The sequence below is a fragment of the Zootoca vivipara genome, chromosome Z2 (genome assembly GCF_965207765.1).
Source record: "Zootoca vivipara chromosome Z2, rZooViv2.hap1.1, whole genome shotgun sequence".
Classification (NCBI taxonomy): Eukaryota; Metazoa; Chordata; class Lepidosauria; order Squamata; family Lacertidae; genus Zootoca; species Zootoca vivipara.
In genome coordinates, this window is record NC_142585.1 from 33,228,661 (window position 1) to 33,241,566 (window position 12,906).

Sequence of the window (12,906 nt, forward strand, 5' to 3'; positions counted from 1 at the left end):
ATTATTTTGCATCAGTGATATAGTTAAAATTTCACACCCGCACCCAACCATTTGTATGCTATGAATGAGTGAGTGAGTGGATAAATAAATAAATGCATTCCTGCACCTCAAGATAATAGTTCATGCATGTGATGTAGTAGTAGACTGTAGCCCACATAATACAGTATTTAGCTTCAATGAAATACCCTGGGTAAGCGCCTGGAATCCCTCACACTGCTTAGAGATCGGGATGATGTGCATGCCAGAATATTATCCTGCTTTGCAGACAATTATTGTCTTCCAGAATGACTCACATCAATTAAAGACACAGGGAGATCAGGTTTTTTACACATGTATAGAACCTGAGCTTACGATGGAGGGACTCATAGCATTAGCATCCAAAGACGGTCTTGCTTCTCCCATAGCCACAAACTGGGATACCCAGGCAGAGATCAGGCTGTATCTCCCACATGGCTTATTTGGTTCTAGCTTCTGGCTCACACACCTCAGCTCAGGCTTTTCTCTTTCTAAGTACCTCTGGCACAGAGCCACTTCCTTTGTAACCTTAATGACCCATACTTTGAGGGCATTACATACCAAGAAACTTGACAGCTATTGAATCCTTGTTGGATCCAGGAATTAGAAAGGGACTCAGGCATACAACCTACCCTCTCACAAACTAACATTATGATCGTTTGAGCTGTCCAGTGTTGCTTTTGCTATCTGTCAGAACATCAGATTCACACAACCAAAGGAAATTATAAGCCAGGTATCCCCAAACTTTGGCCCTCCAGATGTTTTGGAATACAATTCCCATCATCCCTGACCACTGGTCCTGTTAGCTAGGGATCATGGGAGTTGTAGGCCAAAACATCTGGAGGGCCACAGTTTGGGGATGCCTTTTCTAAGCCCTATCTTTTTTAAATTGTATGGCAACCTTATTTTGTTATATGCATCAAGCAGATCATGTTTATAATTCCCTTCAATCTTGTGGTAATACTGTATATGGAAAGTTGTTTTTTAGTGAAGAATTTGATTTGATATTTTCAAGCAACGTAGTGATGCGTTGTGAGTTACGTTGCTCCTGGCTGCTGTAGGAAAAGGGACGCTGGACTATATGGCCTTTAGGTCTACTCTGGTCAGGTAGATCTGAAGTAACATACTACTGCTTGAAGCATTGCAGTGCTACAGAGACATAGTAGTGATGGTTGTGCAAACAGAAAATGGTCAAATGGCAGATGAAGACGACAACAAAGCCACATACACAACAGGCAACAGCTGTTTATCTCTCTTCATTCACTGTCCCAGACTTCTTGGGATCCTCCTGATTAGCCTCCCTGGTCCTTTTCTCAACAGGAACCCACATTTATGCAATTAAGTGTCTCATTAATTTTCCAGACACCTGCAGTTATTTCCTCCAGGCACCACTAGACCTTGAGTTTTTTATGCTCCCCTGGGAAACATCCCTCTCTCTGCTTTGGCATCAAGACTCAGAAAGGATGATCTGTATGTATGCTGCAACATCCCTGACCAATAACATCTTCCCTGCAACATGGAGCAAGCTTGTTTTCTGCTCCTCTGGAGGAGAGGACCTGTACCCATGGATTCAAATGATAAAAAAGGAGATTCCGAGTAAACATTAGGAAGAACTTTTCTGTTGGTAAGATTTCCTCTGGTGGGAAGAGCTGCTTGACATTGTAATGGACTACAGTACCTTGGAAGGTGGTGCACTCCTCTTCACTGGTTTGTAAGCAGAGGTTGGATGGGCATCTGCCAGAGATTCTCTGGCTGTGATTCCTGCATTGAAGGGGGTTGGACTACTAGATTATTCTCTGGGAATCCCATCCAATGCTACAGTTCTATGAGTTTATAAATTCATCCTTCCCAAAACAAGTCATGAACCAAAATATAGATGTCCCTCAAAAATTTACACTTCCCCATGTTTTGCAATGCAATTCTCTGGCTATATCGTGTGCCTGCCCCCCCCAGGTGCATACACACACACACACACACACACACACACACACTAGTGAAAATAACATATGCAAATATTAAAGTAACTTACTTGCAAAAAAATTGCACATTAGGTGTATGCATGAACATGCATCTGATTTTTTGCAAAGACACTTTTTTAATGCAAGTTGATGTGGAAATGTGCAAACTGGAAAAATTAGGGAGAAGAACTGAAATTGACAGGGCTATCCATCTCTTACAGAATAACATAAGGAAGACCTGGTCAGAGGAATTTCTCATACAATTTTTACCGTAAGTCTAATTAATGCATAAATTGGTTGATGCTAGAGAGTAAGCTGTCCTGCCAGGCTTAGCTATGTCACTTTCTTTACCTTGGGAACAAACAGGTAATCAATCCTATTGTCCCCCACTCCCAGTCTACCTGAGAAACCCAGCATGTGAAGTTTCAGCTGATTGCTCTAGCTCAGGGGTAGGCAACTTAAGGTCCGTGGGCCACAAGCGGCCCACGGGGGTTGTTTAACCAGCCCACAAGCCGCCCCTGAACTGAGCTACCCACTTGGCGAGTTGCCGCGTGCTGAGCTAAACTGGTGCAGTGCAGCGCGGGGACTCCCTTCCGCGGCACTGGAAATCACATCAACCACATGGCTCTCACCAGCCACTCTTGTGTTCTGACCTATACCAATAATTTAAAAATGTTTACTAATTTGTAACAAAGCTAAGTTTTGCAGTTTCTGCAACTTTTCTGACAGGTGTATGCTGTGCTATTTTTATAGAAAAAGAGGTGCCAGAATTCACCATGAATGGCAATGGCGCCTACCTGAGAGGTGCCGGAACTGAGCACTTTCATCAAAATAAAATAAAGAATTCTAACAGTTGGAACACCCCTTAGCCATTTCTTGGAACCTTTCTTAGTCACAAACAATTGAAATGTGCCATTTGTTTTGCTTTCAGTTTTTAATGATAATTTCTTCTTAATCAAGAAGTTTACTCACACTCCAGATGCATATCACCACAGTCATGATTTATAACAGTCTCAAACGTAATTAAAGAAAGGAAGGCTTTGTTGACCATATACCCTAAGGGCTGACATTAAGGACTATAATGTGTTTGAGCAAGAGGAATGTCCCTTGGCTCTATGTCACTCGCCCCTGTTGGGTTCCCCGAAGCTTCTTGGTCTTCCAGCATGGAAAACCATTTTTTCAGAGCATCAGAGCTTGATCCCTTGTTCCTTCTGCTTTTCCAGAGCAAATATGATAGCCAATGTTTATGGCTTGGCTATCATTAATTATGACATAATTATCTCTGTCAACAAGTTGTCGACAAGTGTTTAGCCCGCCATCTTTCTTTCCAAATGTCTGTAAGGAACTTTGAATGGGGAAATATTGGAACTCACTTAGAAGGGCATATTGTAAAGCCCTAAGAGTTTATAATTCCATGCTTTGCTTTGCTGCATATTTTGACTCTTTCATTCTCTGCTGGGGTTCTCTCACCAAAAAGCACTTGCCCAAGACTTGGACCTTGGCACCTGGGAATTCACACCCACCCACCCACCCACCCCTATTTCATAACATGGCGCTATAGAATAATATAGCACTACAGAAATACTTTAATAATAATATAAAATGAGTAGTCTGAGAAATAAATGAAAATGGCTGGTCTTATTCAGGTAAGAGAGTGCAAACAGAACTGATTGCTTTGAGGAAAATAAAAACGACCTTTTCCTTTATATATTGATACAATAAAGCCCAAGAACGCTTAACTTCATGTACTTTGATGGGAATACTTTGTTATTTATTTTATTTAGTTTCATTTTAACAAACTTTTCTTTATTCTTCTTATGGATATTATTGTCTGTTTAGTTTTTGTTTGTTTTTGTATGATTGAAAAATCCAGCAAAACACACTTAATAAATAAATAAATAAAACAAGCACACAGTGTTCTGCATTTATAATATTTCTGGCCTATCGGGAATGCACATACCCTTTGGAAATCATTCAAATGCAAATTGTTGTTGTTGTCAATAAAAAAACTTTAGTAATAACAACTGGTAATGATAATATCAATCAGTTTGTAAGTTTTTTGGAGAAATTTTTTTTTTGCTGTCTTCTGCATTTACAGTATGTATGATCGAGCCTCGAATGCAGACTCATTTGGACATGATTCAAATGCAAATCAGTAATAATAATATCAGTAATAATAATAGTACTATTAACAATATTTTCTACCAGCCTTAAATCTTCAGGAATCAATAAATATTATGTGTTTTGCATTCAAGATATCGTCAGCCAGCCAGGAATGTGCCAGATACCTTTGGAAATGATTCAAATGCAAATCCGTGACGATAATTAAGTCAGGAATAATAACAGCACTACTACTACAAATTATCACCGGTTGGTAAGTCTTTAGGAGGCAAAAACGAGAAAGTCTGAGTCTGAAAGAGACGAGATGTATCACGCCCCTCGCGCCTTTTCCTAGTCTAAAAAAGCGAAATGAGGCGGGAGAGATGTATTTGCATGGAGGAAGACCTGGGCGGCAGACTTTCTCCTCTTGGAAATGCCCGCCCTCCTGGACACCCCCTCCTCAAAAAAGAAATACTGTAATGGGGAAACACATTTTTGCAAACCCCCCCCCCCATGTTGCTCCTGTGTTTGCGTGTACGCATACAGACGCATGTGAAACCTTCGCAAGCTTGATCCTCCTCCGCTTTCTGGTCCATACCGGGGGGGGGGAGAAAAGGAGGGCGCAAAGAAAGAAAGGAGCCTGTGCTCCAGGCTGGGATTTGTAGTCTTGGCCGGGGCGGAGCACCTTTCCCAAGCTGGGTCGCCAAACTACGTTACCCACCGGCCCCCGCGGCGGGGACGCATGAGCAGTGCGCCTGGCTAGCTCTGAAAAGACTCTCTCTCTGTGTAGCTCGTAGCACATCAATTCTTTACTTGCTTTGGAGAGAACTAGAAAAAAAAAGGTGGTGGTAGTGGAAGGAGGGGGGAATCAGTCGAGCCCTACCGGCAGCAGCCAGAGGAGGTGGTGGTGGAGGAGGAGGAGGAGGAGAAGGAAGAAAAAGCCCGGCCGGCCCGAGTAAGCAAGCTAGACGCGCTTCTGGGGGGGCTTCTTTGGTTTGGTGGTGGTGGAGAAGGAGAAGAAGAAGAAGAGAGCAGGCCGCGGAGGGCGGAGGCGAAATCGCGCACACAAAGGCTCCTTTCCCTTCTCCAAGCGCGCCGCTCCGGCGTTTCCTTTTTGCGCTTCCTCTGCTGGCAACAGTATAACAAAAGGGCGAGCGCGCGGCTGCCCTGCCGCAGACGCAAGGAGGGCTCCGTGCGCCCTCGTTCTGCGCCGGACTCCCTCCCTCCTTGCCCGCCATCTTTCGAAGCGGGGAGAAAGGCGAGCGATCCCGCTTTCCTCCGGCCGCGCTCGCACAAAGGAACGGCGGGCGGGGAGAAGCTCGCCTCCCCACCAGCCCAGGCCCCCGTGCGCCAGCCGCTTGCCTTGCTGCCGCTGCTGCGCGCCTGGCTCCGCTCGGCTACAAGCAGCGCCGCTTCCTCGTCCAGGCGTCTTCAGCGAGCGCCTTGGTTTGTCTCCTGTCGCGTCGCGCTCTGTTTCCTCGCTTTTCTCTCGGGGTGTGTTGTTTTTTTATTTTCCTGTGTGGTCGTCACTTTAGAAAACTCAGAAAAGATTGCGGGGGGGGCACTTTTCTCTTCTTCCTTAAAAACCCTGTTGCATATGGAGATCTCTTTTAGGGGCGATCGCAGTTGGTTGTTTGGTTTGTTTATCGCATGTATATCCCATCTCTCCTCCAAGGAGCTCATGGTGGCTTACATACTCGTGATCCCATCTCCAAATTTTATCCCCACAACAGCAGCAAACCTGTGAGATAGGTTGAGTTGAGAGTGGTTGGCCCCAAGGTCATGCCCACCCGGTGAGCTTTATGGCTGAGTGGGGAATTTGAACCCCGATTTTCACATGCCCGAACCCAACACTCTAACCACTATGCCAGACTAGCTCTTAATGTGGCTCCATTACTCCCCATCTCCAGCTTGGGCTTTGCACTCTCAATTCTGCGATTTTTGTCCCTAGAGTTAACTGATCTGTCTATCTGATGTGTCTGTTGTAGCTGCTGATTTAGACCTGTTTACCTGGAAGGTAATCAGCTGATTTTATTGGGACCCCCAATCCTAACTATGTTTATATTATAGAAGTCTGCTCTCTTGCCTTCAGTGTGGCTTATTACAATGGAATTGTGTTTAGGATTGCAGGCCAACTCCTTAAAAAAAGAGACATGGACAGGGATGCTGCCTCAAGCACTCTGCACATGTTCTGGGGCAGCATCAAGGAGACTTAAGACTTGTTGGATTTACTTGGTTGTTGTTTATAATCACTTCCAAAACGAAAATTTCAAACTGAGGAGCAGGGTGCCTCTGAACATATTCAGATCCCAAGGATTTGTTTTCTGTACCGTGTTTCTCATATTATAAGACATGTCTTATATTTATTTTTTCCTCAAAAAAACACACTATGGCTTATTTTCAAGGGATGTCTTATTTTTTTCCTCCTCCTCTTGCTGCGGCCGGCATTGCTGCTGCGCCTATCACTATGTCTTATTTTCGGGGTATGGCTTATATTCCTTGAATGCTTAAAAATCCTGCTATGGCTTATTTTATGGGTATGTCTTAAAATATGAGAAACAGGGTACTAGTGCTGAACTGATTTTGCAATCCTTTCGCATTTTAAAAAATAACCACTCCTGGCTCTTCATTTCATTTCAGTAGCCTATTTTTTTGGGGGGGGTCCTTGTTTTGTTGCTATTGTAAAATAACTAGGAGTTGGAAACTCTCCTCAGTCCACTGAAGATTGCCTGGATATCTAACAGTAGATCCCAATTGACTTTGGATCCTGTGGCTCAGTTTGTAGATCACCTGCTTTGCTTGCAGAAATTCTCAGCTTCAGTCTCTCATGGAATCTCTGGGTAGAGCTGGGAGAGCCTCCCTGTCTGAAACTCTGGAGTCACTGCCAGTCAGTGTAGGCAGTATTGAGATAGACTATCTCTTTATTAGAAGCAGGAGGTCTGGAATCTTGTTTTATTTTGGGGGAAAGGCTGCATCTGCTTTGCATGCACAGAATAATAGAATTACAAAGTTGGAAGTCCCAGGTCAGGCTAGGAAATACTCCTATCCCTACCTGGAAAGCCTATGCCAGTTAGTGTAGAAAATACTAAGTTAAATGGGACCATACTAAGGTATTCCTGTTTAATTCTGCCCTTTATTCAGAACCACAAGGACTAGATATTTTTAGGAAAAGGACCATGGTTCAGTGGTAGAGCATCTGTCTTGCACATAGAAGGTTGCAGGTGCAGTCCCCCACAGCTTCTCCAGGAAGAGCTGGGAGAGTCTCACTGTCTGTAACCCTGGACAATGGCTGCCAGTCACTGTGGGCACTATTGAGCTAGATGGACCAATGACCTGACACTGTGTATAAAGCAGCTTTCATATTTCCCTCCCTCTGCCCACTCCAGCTGTATTCAACTTTTCCAGACCCACAACCCACCATGAACACAATTCTGCACTGGGGGACCCATTTCTTAGTTTATTCCACATATATCACTGTGGTGGTAGTGCAACGGTGTTGCAAGCCACCGTTGATCAAGGTGCAAGGTGGAAGTTGCCCATGACTTGCCAGTTGAAGCCTGATGCCCTAGAGCAGTGTTGTTTTGTTTTGTTTTTTTGTTTAACACATATTGTTCCAGAGTTTAGGTATGGCAAATGTTGAGTCCTCTTCCTTAGATAAGGAGAGCCCATCTGGCGCACTTGTAACATTGTTGTAGAAGCCTGGTTGTGACATATCATTGGGGTGTCATCTCTGCCCAGAGTCTCTATTGCCTTAATCTGAAGGGTTGTGCTTATTAATTGTGTGACACATTGCTGGAAGCCAAAGGATGGGAAAGTGCTCTTGTGCTTGGGTTCTGCTTGCGGGCTTTCTATTGGGGCATCTGGTTGGCCTCTGTGAGAACAGAATGCTGAACTAGGTGGGCCCTCTTTGGCACATTCTTATGTTCTTCCTTATTCCTGGAGGCAGGATGCCTCTGGATGTCACTTGCTGGGATCACAAGTGAGGAGAGTTGCTCTTGTGCTAGGGTCCTGCTTATGTGCTTCCAGATCTGGTTGGCCAACCTGAGAAGAGGAAGCTGGACTTTGATGAGCCCCCTTTGGCCTGATCCAGCATCCAGGCTCTTTTCAAGGAGGCCTGTTGTGATAGACTGTCTTGGGCATGCAGGTTCTGCTGTCTCTGTATGCAAGATGATGGGGAACAGCGTTTGGAAAGTGCCATTGTATTTATGTCCTCCTCGTGACCATCCCATTTTGGGAATCTGGTTGGCCACAGTGGAAACAGGGTGCTCAACTAGATTAGCTCCTTCGGCCTGATCCAGAAGGCTCTTCTTATGTTCTTACTTTCACCTTTGCATCTAAGCAAGTGTGTTTAGGATTGCAGGCTTATTGGGGGTGAGAATCCCCTGCACAAATCCATTAATGACACATTCAACAACTCTGTGTCAGAACTGGGGGTCTATGAGAGGGGAGGTGGTGGTCATGATGAGGGGGTATGGAGACAGTGGTCAATAATATTAGGAACAGTTCATTATCCTTAGAATCATAGAATTGTAGAGTTGGAAGGGATCATAAGGGCCATCTAGTCCAACCACCTGCAATGTGGGGCTTGAAACCAGAACCTTGAGATTAATAATCTCATGCTCTACTGACTGAGCTATCCCTTCCAAGCCAAGCTTATAGCACTTGGTACGGTATTCCTAGGCGATCTTCCACCCAAGTACTAACCAGACCTGACCCTGCTTAGCTTCAGAGATCAGATGAGATTGGGCGTGTTCAGGGTAGTATCCATATAAAAATCAGTGGGGGTCCTCTTTTGTATATCCCAACCAGACAGTGTTCAAAATCAGCCAGGCGCCAGGCACAATTTGCACTTAACTATTTCCCACTTGCAACCAAGTGAGATTGCCTGGGTGCTTGACATCTCCACCATCTGGAGGTGCATGTCTGAGGATCATTGGATCTTGACTGTTTTCACACATTAATACCACATCCTGTGGAATTCTATCAGTTATATTTTATCTGCACAATCAGAATAAATTTCTGGAACCAAAATGCTTTTTTCTGTGCATCCTGAGCAGGAGCAGTGAACAATTATAGCTAATTGTTGAAGCTTGTCTTCACTCCACTGCCCTGCTCACAGTTGTGAAAAATATTCATATGTTATGAATGGACTGTGTCATCATTAAGAAAAAGAGCTAGGAATGGGCCAGTAAAAATGTGAAATATCCCTGGATAATGTGACTTTTCTTTAAGTTCTCAAAGTTTTTAGCCTAGCTCAGGGTTGTCATCTGAACTAGCTAGATGTTTAACTGATAATCAAACATGTTAGAGCATCATTTGAAAAGTAAGACTTTAGAGTCCTCTTGCCCAAAAATGGCAACTAGACATTCTGTTTTGGCGTCTGAAACTTTGGTTTAAGGAGACATTTGGCCCCTAGGTTATACATATGAGTTTCTAACACTGCAAGCAGGCATTGGGAAACAAACTGCCAGAAGGAGTCATTTCTAAAAGAAGTACCAGTTCTTGGGTACCACAGGAGGGGAGAGAACTCTTGTGCTCAAATCCCATTTGTGGGTTTCCCATAATGAGCATCTGGTCTGCTACTGTGAGGACAGGATGCTGGACTAAGATGGGCCATTGTTTTGATCCAGCAGGCTCTTCTTATGCTCTTAAGCAGGTTGAAACTTTGTGTTGGGTCTAAATCAGCCTTTCCCAAGCTGTCACCATTCCAGATGTTTGGGACCACAATTGCAATCAGCCCCAGCCTGTACAGCTCTTTAATGCTGGGGCTGATGGAAGCATGGCTGTTCCAGTTAAGGGAATTGATGGGGATTGCCAGGGAGGGCACTAGGCACTGATTGAACATAAGAAGAGCCTTATTGAATCAGGCCAATGGCCATCTAGTCCAGGGTGGATAAAAATCAATGATTTTTTTAAAAAAATAAAAAAAATCGGATTTTTTTGATTTAAATCGGATTTTTTTGATTTAAATCGGATTTTTTTGCTTTAAATCGATTTTTTTGCTTTAAATTGGATTTTTTTAAATAAAATGCTTTTTGAGGAAAGAATATTACCATCCAAAGGTTATTCCATCATGAAATAAAGATTAGTTTTTTTAATTATGTAGTATAAGGTTGTATATGTTTAATTTATGGGGTAAATAAATTCCATTAATCCATTCACCTCTTCCAGAGGTTTTTGTAAGATTATTGGGCAGTTTCTCTGCCTGCAAGATATTATCACAGGTGCTTGGTTTACTTTTGCAGTTCTCAAAACTGAATTTGACTCAACAGAGATCACATGCCTATTCTTCACAGCAAAAATGTTATAACATGAACAGAGTTGAGAAAAAGACCTTAATCCTATTGTTCTACAAACCTATGAATACAGAAGCAACCCCTTCAGTGCTAAGTTTCAAGAAGTTCAGTGAATAGAATAGAAACAATATTTTTCTGATTGTTTGGACAGTATTTAAGTTTTTCATGTGTAGGCTGGGCTGACAGTCTAAGTTTCTTAAAATATATATATTTTGTTTTTGTTTAGCCAAATTAGTTAACAAACATGGATGTTTGTTTAAGCAAATAACATTTGCTGAAATGTTATTGTTTCAGTTGAATAAATCTATTTAAATTGTTATTATTAAGGTAATGATTATTTTTCTCCTTCCTAAGTACAACAGTAAAGTTGTCCAAATATGAATGATTAACCTATTAAACTGGGGATAAAAAAACTAATATGAAAAGTTGTTATTCTAAAAATCTTCATCTACTTGCATAATAAAGTTATACCAGCAAGAATTAGTCTTTATGATTTAAATCAACTATGATTTAAATCAAGCCTTACTGACTAGTGATTTAAATCGTGATTTAAATCGTGATTTAAATCACTTTGATTTAAATCAAATCCACCCTGATCTAGTCTAATATGCCTTTTGCAGTAAGGTGACCAGAATTGCTCACAATTCCTGGGCTAAGTTAGCTGAGTTTAAACTAAGGGTTTAAATTAAGTCACTGCTAGCTTGCTTTTGACCACTTCAGCCTTGTCTATTTCAGTGGGATCTGAGTTCTACTCTTAGTCTGAATCTTAGTCTGCTAGCATATGTTCTTAGTGTTTACTGGGAAGCTTATTTCGCTGATTGATGGTTCCCCAAGACTTGCACCCAAATAAGGCTACAGTTCTATGCTCACATAGAATTAAGTTCCATTTAATTTAGAGGCATGTACTTGCAAGTAAATATGCACTGTGCCAGGCTCTTGGTGAACAGGTGGCCTCAGCTTCCCCTGATACCTTCCTGCCTTCCTCTTTTCAAAGAGAACAAATGCACGGTGGATATCAAGGGGTACCATTACTGGCCATGATGGCCAGGCTCTGGCTCCATGATTGGTGGCAGTAATGCTTCTGAATACCTGTTTGTGGAAACTGCAGAATGGGAGAGTGCTCTTGTACTCTGGTCCTGATTGAGGGTTTAGGGCACCTGGTTGGCCACTGTGAGGACAGGATGCTGGAGGAGATGGGTCCCTTTTGGCTAGATCTAGCAGATTCTGCTTAGGTTCTTAGAACATAATAAGAGCCTGGCTGCTGGATTGGACCAAAAGCTTAATAATAATAATAATAATAATAATAATAATAATAATACAATTTATGAATTCCCTTTTATATGCATTTCAATGCAATTTGCAAACACATCATAAAAACCATAAAGAGCTACCGTGTTTCTCTGATAAGACACTGTCTTATATTTATTTTTCCTCAAAAAACACACACACTATGGCTTATTTTCAGGGAATGTCTTATTTTTTTCCCTCCTCCTCCTGCCACGGCCAGCATTGCTGCTGCGTCTATCACTATGTCTTATTTTCGGGGTATGGCTTATATTCCTTGAATGCTTAAAAATCCCGCTACGGCTTATTTTATGGCTGCGGCTTATTTTCGGAGAAACAGGGTAGTTTTTAAAACAGCACCAAAGAAAACCCAACTAAAGAAAACCCAATCGCAGCTACCGATGTTGCCAAGCCAGGGTCAGCCTTCCCAAGTCCTTAGCACATGCAAGAGCACAAGACCAACCAGATGGTTCTATGGGATGTGAGCTCAAGAGCTTCTTGGCCAAGTGGGGATTTGAACCCTGCTACTGGCATTTGCTACTTTGTTTATGTGAGATGCTTGGGTGAAGGGTAGCTTCTGATAAATACTTTTAATTACAACATAATGTTAGTCATACTTGCAGTAGACAACACAAAAATGTCCACGAGTAACTTGTTTCCATTAACTTCAGTTGGTCTACTCTGAGTAGAATTTATTTGGGCTCCACCCAAGTAAATCCAATTTGCTCTACACTTAAGATTTAGATGTGATCTTAGTTGGGTTGCTCACCATTACAAATAAGTAATTAGTTGATATGATTGAGCAGATTTCGCTTTCCCCATTGCCTTATTCCACATGAGCTCTCTCAGTTGCTTTGATCTCTGGAACTGGAACTGTTAAAGATGCCATGTAATACCCATTCCATGTCATTAAGAAATTGTTCTTCTAGTGTGATGGCGCCTACACTTTGGAACTCCCTGCCTAATGACAGGTGCCTTCACTGTACACTTTTTGGTGCCTGCTCAAAACAGTTTTGTATAGACAAGCCTACACAAGTATCTAGAAGGCTGGTGCATTTTTAGGTTATTGCTGGTTTTATTATTATTGTTATTATTGCATGCTTTACATTTTTTATTGTTTTAGTATTTTTGCAAACTGCTTTGAGGTTTTTTTAAAAAAAACAGGTAAGCAGTATATAAAATTGTATGAAATAAACAATAATACATTGTTGGCATGTTCTTACTTTTAGCTGTTAGTAGTCTAGCAGTTATAT

The 12,906-nt window shown here is 42.3% G+C and overlaps 1 protein-coding gene across 8 annotated transcripts in view; it reads left to right on the top strand.

The window, feature by feature from the left end:
• The first annotated feature begins 4,815 nt into the window (after window positions 1-4,815).
• The window catches only part of BRD3 (bromodomain containing 3), a 33,242-nt gene continuing 25,151 nt past the window's right edge, over window positions 4,816-12,906 (top strand). For 2 of the 8 annotated variants that reach the window (XM_035113132.3, XM_035113133.3), the window contains exon 1: window positions 4,818-5,028. The gene's annotated coding sequence lies outside the window, so the exon portion shown is untranslated. Of the gene's footprint in view, window positions 5,029-5,076; window positions 5,568-12,906 lie in introns of those variants that run through there. The other 6 variants (XM_088664734.1, XM_088664736.1, XM_035113130.3 and 3 more) reach the window with 5 other exon arrangements.